This window comes from Gorilla gorilla, chromosome 5, assembly GCF_029281585.2.
Source record: "Gorilla gorilla gorilla isolate KB3781 chromosome 5, NHGRI_mGorGor1-v2.1_pri, whole genome shotgun sequence".
In the NCBI taxonomy this organism is placed as follows: Eukaryota; Metazoa; Chordata; class Mammalia; order Primates; family Hominidae; genus Gorilla; species Gorilla gorilla.
This window is the reverse complement of record NC_073229.2, coordinates 47,058,473-47,072,282: the sequence shown is the minus strand read 5'-3', so window position 1 is coordinate 47,072,282 and position 13,810 is coordinate 47,058,473. Positions and strand designations below refer to the sequence as shown.

General features: G+C 38.1%; 1 protein-coding gene across 3 annotated transcripts in view; it reads left to right on the top strand.

Moving 5' to 3' along the window:
* Window positions 1–5,542, top strand: part of OR11A1 (olfactory receptor family 11 subfamily A member 1) — a 54,680-nt gene extending 49,138 nt beyond the window's left edge. For all 3 annotated transcript variants that reach the window (XR_008680540.2, XR_004070645.3, XR_010134236.1), the window contains one exon: window positions 5,278–5,542. The gene's annotated coding sequence lies outside the window, so the exon portion shown is untranslated. The remainder of the gene's footprint in view (window positions 1–5,277) is intronic.
* The last annotated feature ends 8,268 nt before the right edge of the window (window positions 5,543–13,810 follow it).

Below are 13,810 nucleotides of genomic sequence, written 5' to 3'. Positions count from 1 at the left end.
CTTTATAGTGTCACGGGTCTGTGTACTTAAATGTGTTTTTGTATTGGCTGGCAAAGGTGTTTTCTTTTCATATTTAGTACTCCTTTCAAGATCTCTTGTAAGGTGGGTCTAGTAATACAATCCCTCAATGTTTACTTGTCTGAAAAGATCTTATTTCTCCTTCACAGAGAAAGCTTAGTTTGGCTGGATATAAAATTCTTGGTTAAAGAAATTTTTCTTTAAGAATATCGAATATAGACCTGCAATCTCTTCTGGCTTTCAACATTTCTGCTGAGAGGTCCACTGTTAGCCTCATACAGTTCCCTTTGTAGGTGACCTGCCCTTTCTCTCAAGCTGCCTTTTACATTCTTTCTTTCATTTTGTCCTTGGAAAATAAGATGATTTTGTGTGTTGGGGATGATCTTCTTGTCTAGAATCTTGCAGAGGTTTTCTGTATTTCCTGCATTTGGCTATTGGCCTCTCTAGCAAGACTGGGGAAGTTTTCATGGTTGATATCTTGAAATATGTTTTCCAAGTTGTTTGCTTTCTCCCCCTCTCTTGCAGGGATACCAGTGATTTGTAGATTTGGCCTCTTTACATAATCTCATATTTCACAGAGGTTTTGTTCATTCCTTTTCCTTTTATTCTTTATTTTTGTCTGACTCTCTTATTTCAGAGAGACTGTCTTCAAATTCTGATTCTTTCCTCAGCTTTGTCTACTCTGCTATTAATATTTGTGATTGCATTGAAAAATTCTTTTGGTGAGTTTTTCAGCTCTGTCAGGTCAGTTAGGTTGTTTTTATACTGGCTGTTTTGTCTGTCACCTCCTGTATCATTTTATTGTGATTCTTAGCTTCCTGGGATTGGGTTTTGCCATTCTCCTGAATCTCAGTTATCTTCATTTCTATCCATATTCTGAATTCTATTTGTTATTTCAGCCATCTCAGCCTGCTTAAGAATTCTTGTTGAAGAACTAGAGTGATCATTTGGAGGACATAAGACACTCTGACCATTTGAGTTGCCAGAGTTCTTTTTTTTTTTCTCATCTCTGTGTATGAGTGTTTCTTTAACTGCAGAACTGCCTCTGATTGAAGTGGTCAGGTGGCAGCTGGGTGATTGTGCTGGAGTCCCGGGTCAGGTGGCCTTGCCCAGTGAGGAGAAGTGAGGATCAGGATCTGCATGGAGAACAGTTCAGCCACTTTTCTATGACGTGGATGCTCTGTGTTATGGGTCCCAACCAGCCCTTGGTCCCACAGACTCTCCAGGGCCTGGGGACACAAGGATGAAGACTGTGAGAAAGCAAAGATGACAACCCACCCCTCCCATTGGGAGCTTTGTCCCAGGGCATTGCAGAACTGCTACTGGCTCAATAGTCCCAGTGTAAGGGTGACTGGAGACTAGGCTGGGAGGATCTGCCCCAGGAGAAGATACAGGATTGGGGACCCACATAACATACAGTCTGACCACTTTTCCATAGAGCTGCTACCATATTCTGGGGATCTGCTCCAGTCCCTAGTCACTTCAGATTTTCCAGTACCTGATGGTATCAACAGTGAAGTTTGCCAAACAGCAAAGATGGCGACCTGCCCCTCCCTCTGGGAGCTCTGCTCCAGGAAGGAATGGACCTGTTACCAGCCCAAACACACTGGCAGAGTTGGCTGGGGATCCCAGAAGTTCCCACTCAGTGAGGAAAAACAGGATCAGGAGGTGCATTAAAAAGCAGTCTGGCCACTTTTTCATAGAGCAGCTATGCTGTCTTTGGGGTCTACTCCAGCCCCCAGTTGCTTCCAGCTCTCCAAAGCCCAAAAGTGACAATGGCTAAGCCTGCAAAACAGTAAAGATGGAGGCCTACCCCTCCTCTGGGAGCTCTGCCAGGGAGGTTTGGGATTGCTACTGGCTGGAAAACACCAGCAGAAGTGGTTGTAGACCTCAGTCAGGGGATTCCTCCCAGTAAACAGAAATGGGATCTGAGACCCACATGAAAAAGTGGTCTGGCCATCTCTTTGTAGAGCTGCTGTGTTGTGCTGGGGTACCACTCCAGTCCCTAGTCACCTCAGATTCCCCAGAGCCTGAAGGCACCAATGGTTAAGGCTATGAAACAGCAAAGAAGGCAGCCCAAGCCTCCCTCTGAGATCTCCATCTCAGGGAGGTATAATGTTGCTACCCATGGCAGCCTAGAGTTCAAAGCTGTTGGGTCTTATCCTGTGATGTTCCATGGAAATGGGGCTTGCAGATAGTCCTTGCTCAGCCCCATGGACTTAGACCATTTTCTAGGGGTATATATGGGGGGGGGGGGGGCTAACCTCCCAGTTTGCCAGAGTTGCAGTTACTTTTGCTGGGAAGCCTGGGTATCTAAAGCTCCTGTGGCTTCCAGTGTGCCTGAGTGGATGCTCTGACGAGACTCTACATAGCTTTGCATGTCAGACTGAAGGCCCTGGTGGAGTGAGTTCATGAGGGATCTCCTGACCTGAGGGTTGCAAAGTTCTGTGGGAAAAGTATGGGTTCCCAAGGTCGCTCACTCACTCACCACTTCTCTGGGCAGGGGAGGCTACCCTGGCTACATGTCATTCCCAAGTGGGTGGTTGTCCTGCCTTGCTTTTCTCTGTTCTCTGTGGGTTGGGTTGTTTTCTTGATGAATCCCAATGCATGTACCCAGTTCAGTTGAAGATACTGTATTTACTTGCCTCTTCTATTTTGCTCTGTGACAGCGGCGCACAATAGGTGCTTCTCGTTGGCCATCTTGGCCAGCCCTCACCTTCTTGTTATTTTATATGCTATGAATATAATACAAATGAATACTATTTATTGCATGCTTATTATGTGTAAGGTATTGTTCTAAGTTCTTTACATCTATTAGCTCTCTTAATTCTCACAAAAACCCAATGAAGTAAGTAATACAGTCATTTATCTTATATCACAAGAAAACTGAGGCTCAAAGGATTTAAGTAAATTTTTCTTCTTGTGATATATTGTGAAACCAGGACTCAAACTGAGGCTCCTTATTTCTAGTGATCACTGTATTGTGCTCTTTCAAATATTATTCATCTTAATTTTATCTACAATTTTCTTAGTTGACTAGCAATTCGCTATTTTAATGAAGTCATGATCAGCAATTTTCTTCTTTATGTATTGTCTCTTTGTAATTGTACATATTATTTGTTTTAAATTTTCTTTTATTACAAAGGAAGCTTCATGGGCCTGCGACCCATGCAGTCACAAAGGACCCTGCACTCAGAAGGGCCCTATGTTTGATTTAATGCTTTGTGGTCACTGTCTTGAAACTCTTAGTAATTTTTTTTAACTTCCTTTTTTTTTAAATTGTACTTTAAGTTCTGGGGTACCTGTGTAGAACGTGCATGTTTGTTACATAGGTATACGTGTGCCATGGTGGTTTGCTGCACCCATCAACCCGTCATCTACATTAGGTATTTCTCCTAATGCTACCCCTCCCCTACAGGCCCCGGGGTGTGATGTTCCCCTCCCTGTGTGCATGTGTTCTCATTGTTCAACTCCCACCTATGAGTGAGAACAAGCGGTGTTTGGTTTTCTGTTCTTGTGATAGTTTGCTGAGAATGATGCTTTCCAGCGTCATCCATGTCCCTGCAAAGGACATGAACTCGTCCCTTTTTATGGCTGCATAGTATTCCATGGTGTATATGTGCCATATTTTCTTTATCCAGTCTATCATTGATGGGCATTTGGGTAGGCTCCAAGTCAATGCTATTGTGAACAGTGCTGCAATAGACATACATGTGTGTGTCTTTATAGTAGAATGATATATAATCCTTTGGGTATATACCCAGTAATGGGACTGCTGGGTCAAATGATATTTCTAGTTCTAGATCCTTGAGGAATCGCCACACTGTTTTCCACAATGGTTGAACTAATTTACACTCCCACCAACAGTGTAAAAGTGTTCCTATTTCTCCATGTCCTCTCCAGCATCTGTTGTTTCCTGACTTTTTAATGGTCACCATTCTAACTGGCGTGAGATGGTATCTCATTTTGGTTTTGATTTTCATTTCTCTAATGACCAGTGATAATGAGCTTTTTTTCATATGTTTGTTGGCTGCATAAATGTCTTCTTTTGAGAAGTTTCTGTTCATATCCTTTGCTCACTTTTTGATGGGGTTGTTTTTTTCTTGTAAATTTGTTTAAGTTCTTTGTAGATTCTAGATATTAGCCTTTTGTCAGATGGATAGATTGCAAAAATTTTCTCTCATTCTGTAGGTTGCCTGTTCACTCTGCTGATAGTTTATTTTGCTGTGCAGAAGTTCTTTAGTTTAATTAGATCCCATTTGTCTATTCTGGCTTTTGTTGCCATTGCTTTTGGTGTTTTAGTCATGAAGTCTTTGCCCATGCCTATGACCTGAATGGTATTGCCTAGGTTTTCTTCAAGGGTTTTTATGGTTTTAGGTCTTATGTTTAAGTCTTTAATCCATCTTGAGTTAATTTTTGTATAAGCTGTAAGGAAGGGATCATGTTTCAGCTTTCTACATCTGGCTAGCCAGTTTTCCCAACACCATTTATTAAATAGGGAATCATTTCCCCATTGCCTGTTTTTGTCAGGTTTGTCAAAGATCAATTGGTTCTAGATGTGTGGTGTTATTTCTGAGACCTCTGTTCTGTTCCGTTGGTCTATATATCTGTTTTGGTACCAGTATCACACTGTTTTGGTTACTGTAGCCTTGTAGTATAGTTTGAAGTCAGGTAGTGTGATGCTTCCAGCTTTGTTCTTTCTGCTTAGGATTGTCTTGGCTATGCAGGCTCTTTTTTGGTTCCATTTGAAATTTAAAGTCGTTTTTTCTGATTCTGTGAAGAAAGTCAATGGTAGCTTGATGGGGATAGCATTGAATCTATAAATTACTTTGGGCAGTATGGCTATTTTCACGATATTGATTATTTCTATGCATGAACATGGAATGTTTTTCTGTTTGTTTGTGTCCTCTCTTATTTCCTTGAGCATTGGTTTGCAGTTCTCCTTGAAGAAGTCCTTCACATCACTTGTAAGTTGTATTCCTGGGTATTTTATTCTCTTTGTAGCAATTGTGAATGAGCGTTCACTCATGATGTGGCTCTCTGTTTGTCTGTTGTTGGTGTGTAGGAATGCTTGCGATTTTTGCAAATTGATTTTGTATCCTGAGACTTTGCTGAAGTTGCTTATCAGCTTAAGGAGATTTTGGGCTGAGATGATGGGGTTTTCTAAATATACGATCATGTCATCTGCAAACAGAGACAATTTGACTTCCTCTTTTCCTAATTGAATACTCTTTATTTCTTTCTCTTGCCTGATTGCAGGAAATACGTTGTGAACTTCCCAGCACATCTGTTAGAAAGGAGGTCCAGAAAAAGAGCACAAAGAGAATGGTCTGTATTTAAAGATGTAACAGCTGAGAAAGCACAGTGTAATTTTCAAGAAAATGACTGTAGCCATTCTGCTTGGGCTTACATCCATCATTGCTAATCACTGTCGGAAAAACTTTGGGCAAATGACTTAACATTTCTGTTCCTCTATTTCTTCATCTGTAAAATAAGAATAAAGGTTGTTATGATGATTAAATGAGCTAATGTGTATAAAGTACTTAGAATAGTGTCTGACACATACAATGCACCATATATGTTTTTGCTAGGTAAAAACCAATACATTAATCTTCAGACGGGACTATCAAAATGAGTCTCAAGTCAATGTGGTAGCTAGTCTAGACACATGGATGCCAAATAAACCATGCCTCTCAGCATTGATGCCCTGTGTGGTTCGTTTTTCTTGAACCTGGGCTGGCACAGTGACTTCACCAATAGAATGCAACAAAAATGATGTTCTGGAACTTCGAAGGTACGTTAAAAGAAACCTTACAACTTCTTAATAGATCTCCTGAAACAGTCACTCTTGGGATGCTCCCAAGAAACAAGAATGCATTTGCCATATCAATGGACAAAAACCATTTACCTGAAGCCCTGTTAACTTGTTCTAGCAATGATACCATGTCTGACATGACAGCTGTGATCAAGACTACTAGTTGGTTGAGCTTGGGATAGTCTGCAGCTATTATTCAGGATTTATCTGTTTTTTGCAAGTGATCTTTCAGTCTTTAGATATTTAAGGGGGCACTAATCTTGGCTATCCTTCCCAGGATGTGATATTGTTGTTAGTTTAATATCCTTGCCAGATGGGGCAGTTTCAAAGCTTCCAGTTGGCATTCTCCAGTACGATAGCACATTTCCCACTGGCCAAGGACTGATGTAGAGGCTTCTCTTACTGCCAAGTATATCAGTCCTAATCGTATAGCCAGTGACTGTGGGAACAACTATTGGATGTGCCTACAGTACTGGGTGACGTACTGTAAGCTAGACTTTAACATGACTCCATTCGTAATCTGGCTTCTGTATGCTCATTGTAACAGTTGGGCCATGGTGATGCTTTGGCTCTTGGAGTATCAGTGTCAACTCAGACAACTGTACTTGAAATATTTGGGTATTCCCCCTTTCCCAGTGTGCAGTAATTTGCATAAATAATGTTAGCTCCCTCTCGGGAAAAACTATAGGTGTCTTTCCAGTAAATGCTTACCACAATGTTGAAGTTCACTTCTTTCTGGAGGACATGACTAAATGTTCAGGTAATAAGTTATGCACCTAAATATTAGCTTGCATCTGTGAACTGAGCAGGAAATTAGGCCATTTTATTAGAGTGACCACCCTCAGTGTCCTGTTCCTCTACTCTTGCCTTCTTTTGATTGTAGTTTTTAAACAGCAACCTCATCAACTCTCCTGTAATTTCATCTTTAGGGACACATGTTCTATTAACCATCACCACAGCTTCCTGTAGGTCAAGACTACTTGGCTACCTTTTTGACTCACTGATGATTACAGCAATTGCCAACTACTAGCTTCCAGTGGTTCAATGCTACCATATATTTTTATTGCTGTAGGCCCCTTTTCTCCAGCAATTCGAACTCTCTGATTACTTCTGTAACCATTATCCCTGGTCTACAAAGAGTCACCACTGAATTTCTTAGTAATTCCAGAACTCCTCTGCCAGAGCATTCTGAATTGTGAATGGTGTGTCTCCTCTGAGTACTCTTGTGGAACATAATATTCTGGTGGCTTTTCTGACCTACATATAGTATATTCTTCCAATACCCCCACTTTCCTGAGTCTCTTTATTACTTTCTATACCATCTGTCAGGGCAACTCAGTAATTTTAACTTTGATCATCATGGGCCAATGCCTTCCCTGTGCTTGTAAGAGCCACACTAGCAGCAAATTTACTTAAGCCCCAGATTCCATGTCTAAGAACTCAATGTCCCCTAGTTAATATATTCTCATTTATCCAGTTTAGTGTTCTAGTCCCTTGATCATGCACACTCAAAATTCAATCCCATGGTACTCCTGCTGGCACATTGTAACTACTATTTGCACTCCTGTCAGTTTAATCTCTTTTCTATTTTAGCATCTCTAGCACAACCCTAATTAATTTATGGGGATTTAACTCTAATTGTTGGCCTGGCGGTCAAGAGAGACATCCACTATCTATAGTAATATGTAGTACAGTAGACATGTACTATCCACAGTAACAAAGAAGATAGAAAGGATATCTATTGAACCCATTGATCTTGCTAAGGTGGTTACTAGGAAGAATGATTGTAGTAGTCAGTGTTCTTCTGAGAAACAGTCAACAGAATATTGATTGGATGATGGCCACCTACATTAGGGAGGATAATCTGCTTTACTCAATTCAAATGTTAGTACATCCTCACTGACATATCCAGAAAACTGCTTAATTAAACAAACTGTGGACATCCTCAGTCAAACTGACATAAAAACCATCAAAATAGTGAAAGTTCCAACAGATTCTTTTAGCTGACTACTACAAAATAGGGCAGACGTAAGATGAACTAAAAAACAAGGCATTCAATTTTCAATCAGTATTTAGAGGAAAACTAGATTCCAGGACTTCCTAGGATCAAAAAATTAAACTGTATATTAGTGCTAAATAGTCTAGATGGTAGAAGTTTCTCAAAGTAAGAAATGGCTTCAGGGCAAAGATCATATTCCAAGGTGCTGTTAGTGAAGTATGGTTTTTAGGTAAAGATCCCAAGGATGTGACTATAATCCTTTTGTTGAAACCTCAGAAAGATAATGGGGAAGCCTAGAATAGTTTCTAAAAATCTTAAGACAGGCCTCTTAAGCCCTCTATGTTAGACAAAGGGGTCACTATGAGTCTTATGGACATGCCTTGTCAACATTTCCAACTAGAGGCAAAAATGTTTCCAGAAATCTTATTTTAGCTTTACTGAGGTACAACTGACATAAAAAAATTATATGTGTTTAATGTATACATCGTGATGAGTTTGGGCATATGTACACATACTATCATCACCACAACCAGGGTAATAAGCATACTCATCACCTCCAAAAATGTCCTCGTGTTCTTTTGTGTTGTTTTTGTTTCTGTAAAAGCACTTATCATGAGATCTATAGTCTTGTTAACATATTTTAAAGTGCAAAATACTATTTTTTAGTTATAGGTAATATGTTGTACTGCAGATATCTAGATCTTATTTATCTTGCATAACAGAAACTTTATACCATACCCACTGATAAACAATTCCCCATCTCCCCCTCTACACACTCCCTGACAATCACCATTCTATTTTGTATTTCTACGAGGTTGACCATTTTAGATACCGTTTAAGCATGGCCATGCAACATTTGTCCTTTTGAGACTGTCTTAGTTTACTTATCATGATATCCTCTAGGTTTGTCCATATTGTAATAATTGGCAGGGTCACCTCCTTTTAAAGGTTAAATAATATTCATGTATATATTCATTTTCTTTATCCATTCATCTGCCAATGAATACTTGGGTTGTTTTTGTATTTTGTCTACTGTAAAAAATTTCAAAATAAACAGAGTGTTTCACATATTTCTTCAAGGCCCTGATTTCAATTCTTTTGGCTATACACCCAGAAGAGAAATTGCTGGATCAGATTGTAGATTTATTTTTAATTTTTAAAGGAATTTTCATACCATTTTGCATAGTGGCTGCAATTTCTATATTCAGTATATAAGGGATCCAGTTTCTCCACATTCACACCAACACTTTTTTTTTATAATAACCATCCTACAATATGTTAGGTGATATCTGACTATGGTTGCCTTTTTCTGATGGTTAGTGATATTGAGTACCTTTTTATATACTTGTTGGCCATTTATATGCCTTCTTTAAAGAAATACCTATTCAATTATTTTGTCAATTTTAAGTTGTGTGTGTGTGTGTGTGTATTATTGAGTTGAGAAGATTATTATGTATTTTAGATATTAACCCCTATCAGATAGATGGTTTGAAATATTTTCTCCCACTTCATAGGATGACTTTTCACTCTGTTGATCATTTCCTTTGTTGTGAAGAAGCTTTTTAGCTTTACATAGTCCTGCTTGTCTATTTTTTATTTTGTTGTGTCAAATCTAAAAAATCATTGTCAAGACCAACATCAAGAAGTTATCTCCTTATTTTTTTTCTTCTAGGAGTTTTACATTTAAATCTTTAATCCATTTTGAGTTGATTTTGTATATAGTATGAGATAGGGTCCAATTTCATTCTTCTCTATGTAGTTTATTCTACACCATCTATTGAAGGGACTATTCTTTCTCCATTGTGTGTTCTCAGCAATCTTGTCCAAGATCAGTTTACTATATATATGTGCATTTATTTCTGGACTCTCCATTCTGTTCTATTGGCCTGTATGTCTGTCTTTATCTCAGTACTATACTATTTTAATTAAATGGAAGGCATTCAAATTGAATATAAAATTAACATACAAAATCAATTGCATTCCTATACATTAACAATCTAGCTTTTCTGAGCTATCAGAAAAGGAAGAACCAAAATAATTTCATTTAAAATAGCATAAAAAAGAATAAAATGCTTAGCAATAAACTCAACCAAGGAAATGAATGACTTGTACACTGGAAACTGTAAAAACATTGATGAAAGGAATTGAAGAAGACTCAAATAAATAGAAACATAACCTATGTTCAGGGCTTAGAAGAATTAAAATTGTAAAATGTCCACACTACCATAACTTGTCTATGAATTCAATGCAATCACTATCAAAATCCCAAAGGCATTTTTTACAGAAATGGAAAAAACTATTCAAGAAAGACCTCAAATAGCCAAAGTGATCTTCAGAAAGAATAGCAAAGCAGATGGTATCACTCTTCTTGACTTCCCAAGATGTTGCAAAGGTACAGTAAATAAAACAGTATTCTACTGGCATGAAGACAGACAGACAGAAATCTCAAGGGTGTTGTCTCACAGTACACTAATTGTCAGCCCAAGTCAGAGCTGTCCTAAGGAGATTTATGAGTGTGGTACTTATCTAATTGACTAAACCCAAATAAGAATCCTAAGAACCTAAAATATTTTAAAAAGAATTTTATTGGTGGGCCAGGCACAGTGACTCAGATCTGTAATCCCAGCACTTTGGGAGGCTTATGTGGGTGGATCACATGAAATCAGGGGTTTGAGACCAGCCTGCGCAACACGGTGGAAACCCTGTCTCTATTAAAAGTACAAAATTTAGCCGGGCATGGTGGCACATGCCTGTAATCCCAACTACTTGGGAGGCTCAGTTGAGAGAATCACTTGAACCTGGGAGATGGAGGTTGCAGTGAGCCGAGATTGCACCGTCCCACTGTACTCCAGTCTGGGTGACAGAGTGAGATCCGTGTTAAAAAAAAAAAAAAAAAAAGGAGAAGAAGAAGAAGAGAGAGAATTTTATTGGTATCATCAGTTTCAATTGCATCATCTTAGACTCTAGAGGACGGAGTGAGAAAAATGTCCCCAAATGGGTTTCACAATTGCTATGTAACTGTTATGTGCCTCCCATTTTTTCTCTTTTGGAGTAAGATTTTCTATTACTGTCATCTTATATCTACTTTATCATTATGTGCTGAGTGTATGACGGGAAGATAACCTGACTTCTTCAAGTTCAAAGGTCTTCAGGTCAAAAGGAACCATTCTTGAGGAATCATACTAAATATGCCCCATTTGCACTTTGCCATTATTTGGATTTTTAAAACCTAGACTTTGAGCTGATGCTATAAAGGGATGAGATTTTAAGATTATTAGGAAGAGGAGTAAGTGTACCTTGCATATGGGAACGACATGAATTATTAGTGGTTAGATATGGGACTGTGGTAGATTAAGGATGTCCACACAATTTTTGACACTCTTTCCATTGAAGGTTACAGAAGCTCAGTTGGCCTGCGATTTCTTTGGCCAACAGAGTATGATAGAAGTTATGTTAATGCTGTTCTTGGTTTTTCTCTTTGAGACAACTAACAGTTTTTGTCTTGGTTTGCTGTCACCCATGAAAAAGTCTGTCCCGAGGCTTCCCTGTTAAAGAAGCACATGACAGTCAACTGAGAAACTGGAGAGAAAGAGAGAGAGAGCAGATCCAGATATTACTGAGCATAGTCAACCCTTTCCTGCTGTGCCCTTCCCAATTTCTGACCCACAGAATCCTGGGATTTGATTAAATAAATGAATTTAAGCCATTTAGATTTAGGCTACTATTTGTTATGCAGCAGTAGATAACTAGAACCCACGTGTTTTCCTACAGTTCACAGCTTCCATGTAGATGGGATTATGCAATAAACTCTGAACAACAGAAGTGATAGTCTGAGATAGCTCAGGTGGATAGTGTCTTCTCCACACAGGCATTCTCTCTTCAACAAAACTGGAACTGAAGGACCAAAGAAGGTTGAGTTGGAAGATAGAAGAAGTACTAGAGAGAGGTGAGATCATTTGGGTTTGCAAAAGTGAAGGCAGAGGTTTTGAATAGTCAGCCAACCCGCTCAACATAGCTTCCACAGTCTTGTCTATTTGTATCTCTAAATAGTTACAAATGTTGGCATACGACATCTTTTCAGAGCCAGAATCCATTTCTAGGTACTTAGAAACTAAGAAACATCATACCTATTCTTGTCTATTAGCTCCAGAAATACTTCCACAATTATGATTTCATTGTTTTCACTTAGTATGAGTTTGGTACCAAAGGAAAAGAAAAATAAATTTTCATGAATTTTTTGTATTTCGCCTTTATTACATCATATTACATGCATTACAATCTGTCAAAATAAGGACAGATAAAGGAAAACGAAACCAAAATAATAGAGTGTTTAAAGTCATCATCTTTCATGACCAAGGGTGGAGAGATACGAGTGGTTATAACACTCTAATGAGATACAAAGTGATTCTTGAGGTGTTTTTTGTTTGTTTGTTTGTTTGTTTGTTTTACCTAGCTCCACTTTTAATGGTATTTCATAGTAATCCTTGAAGTCTGGCCAGTTGACTTCTAAAACATCTCTGAAGATATAGGTACCAGAACTCTTAGCTGAACAATTGGTTGTTTTATCTCTTAATTAGTGGTCGCAATGTCATTCAATTTAATTACTTATTAGCCTCTCTGGACCAAGTAAAAAGCATTTTTCATTTGTATTATAAAATGTAAAAATAAAATTGTCAACTTTTAGTAAAAGTTTGTTCCCTTTTTCCACTCTTTCCTATTCTTTTTGTGTCATAAAAGAAATGAAACATTCTAGTGTGCTTCAGTAGCTCATTCTCTCTGCAGCATGTCCTCTGTGTGAGATTCATTTTCTTTAGTTAAACGGTGGGTCTTTTAGGGCACCTTTCCTTTATTTTGTGCAGGACTTTCATAAATCTAACACCTGTAGAGCTTTTTTTGATTAAAATAATAAACAACACAATTGATTAATTTTTCACATGAATAACTGTTGGTGTAGTAAGAGGAAAGTTTTAAGTATTTTATGCTGAAGTAGGGGAAAATACTTCATGTTGCCTGCATGCCAGCTAACAATGACAAGAATTGCTGTAATCTTAGCATTTCCTTTCTCCCAGTTGCCATCTTGCTTGGGCTTCAAATAGTCTGAAAACTTTCTATAACAATGGCAGAATTATGCAGACTTCCATGTTATGGAAAGTGTCTTTAGGATGTCATTTTTTACATAACCAGGCTGTAAAAGCAGAATATTTTCAGGGAAGCATCTACAAAATAAGTCATTGGCATTATTCGTATTCAGTATAGTGTAAAATCTAAACACTTTTACATTGCAAGTGGTGATGAAATTTTTTATAACCTCTGGGGAGGGCAATTTGGCAGTATCTATCTGAATTACAATAACGATATCTCTTGACCTAACGTTTCCATGTCTGGAAGTTTGTCCTACAAATAGACTTGCACATATATAGAATGACGTGTACACAAGATTATACACTGCAACATATGATTGGAAATAACATAGATGTCCAATGATAGGAGACTGATCTATCAAATATAATACATGAACAAAGTGGCATATACCATGCATGTTAAAAAAATAAAGAAGCTCTAGGTACTAATAGGGAAAGATCTCCAAGATACACATTGCCCTCAACATTTGTTTGTTCATATAACATGTATTGTTCATTGCCATTCTTTTTTAAAGAAAATATTTGTATTTGACTGTGTAGCATAAAGGATCTCTGTGAGGACAGATAACAACTGATTACGTTGATTGTATATGAAGAGTAAGTCAGTGACAGGAGGGCAGAGATGGGGGAGAAACATTTGACATCTTTCTATGTCTTTTGCATTTTGAATCACTATTAAAAGAACAACAACCAACCGAACTGAAAAGAAATCATGACATACCTCTTTAAAATTTATTTAAATAATATGCAAGTTAGCATTTACTTTTCCAATTGAATAAACATAGCCCTACATGACAATCCTTAAAATAAAAAAGCATAATAATTTTATTGATCAGA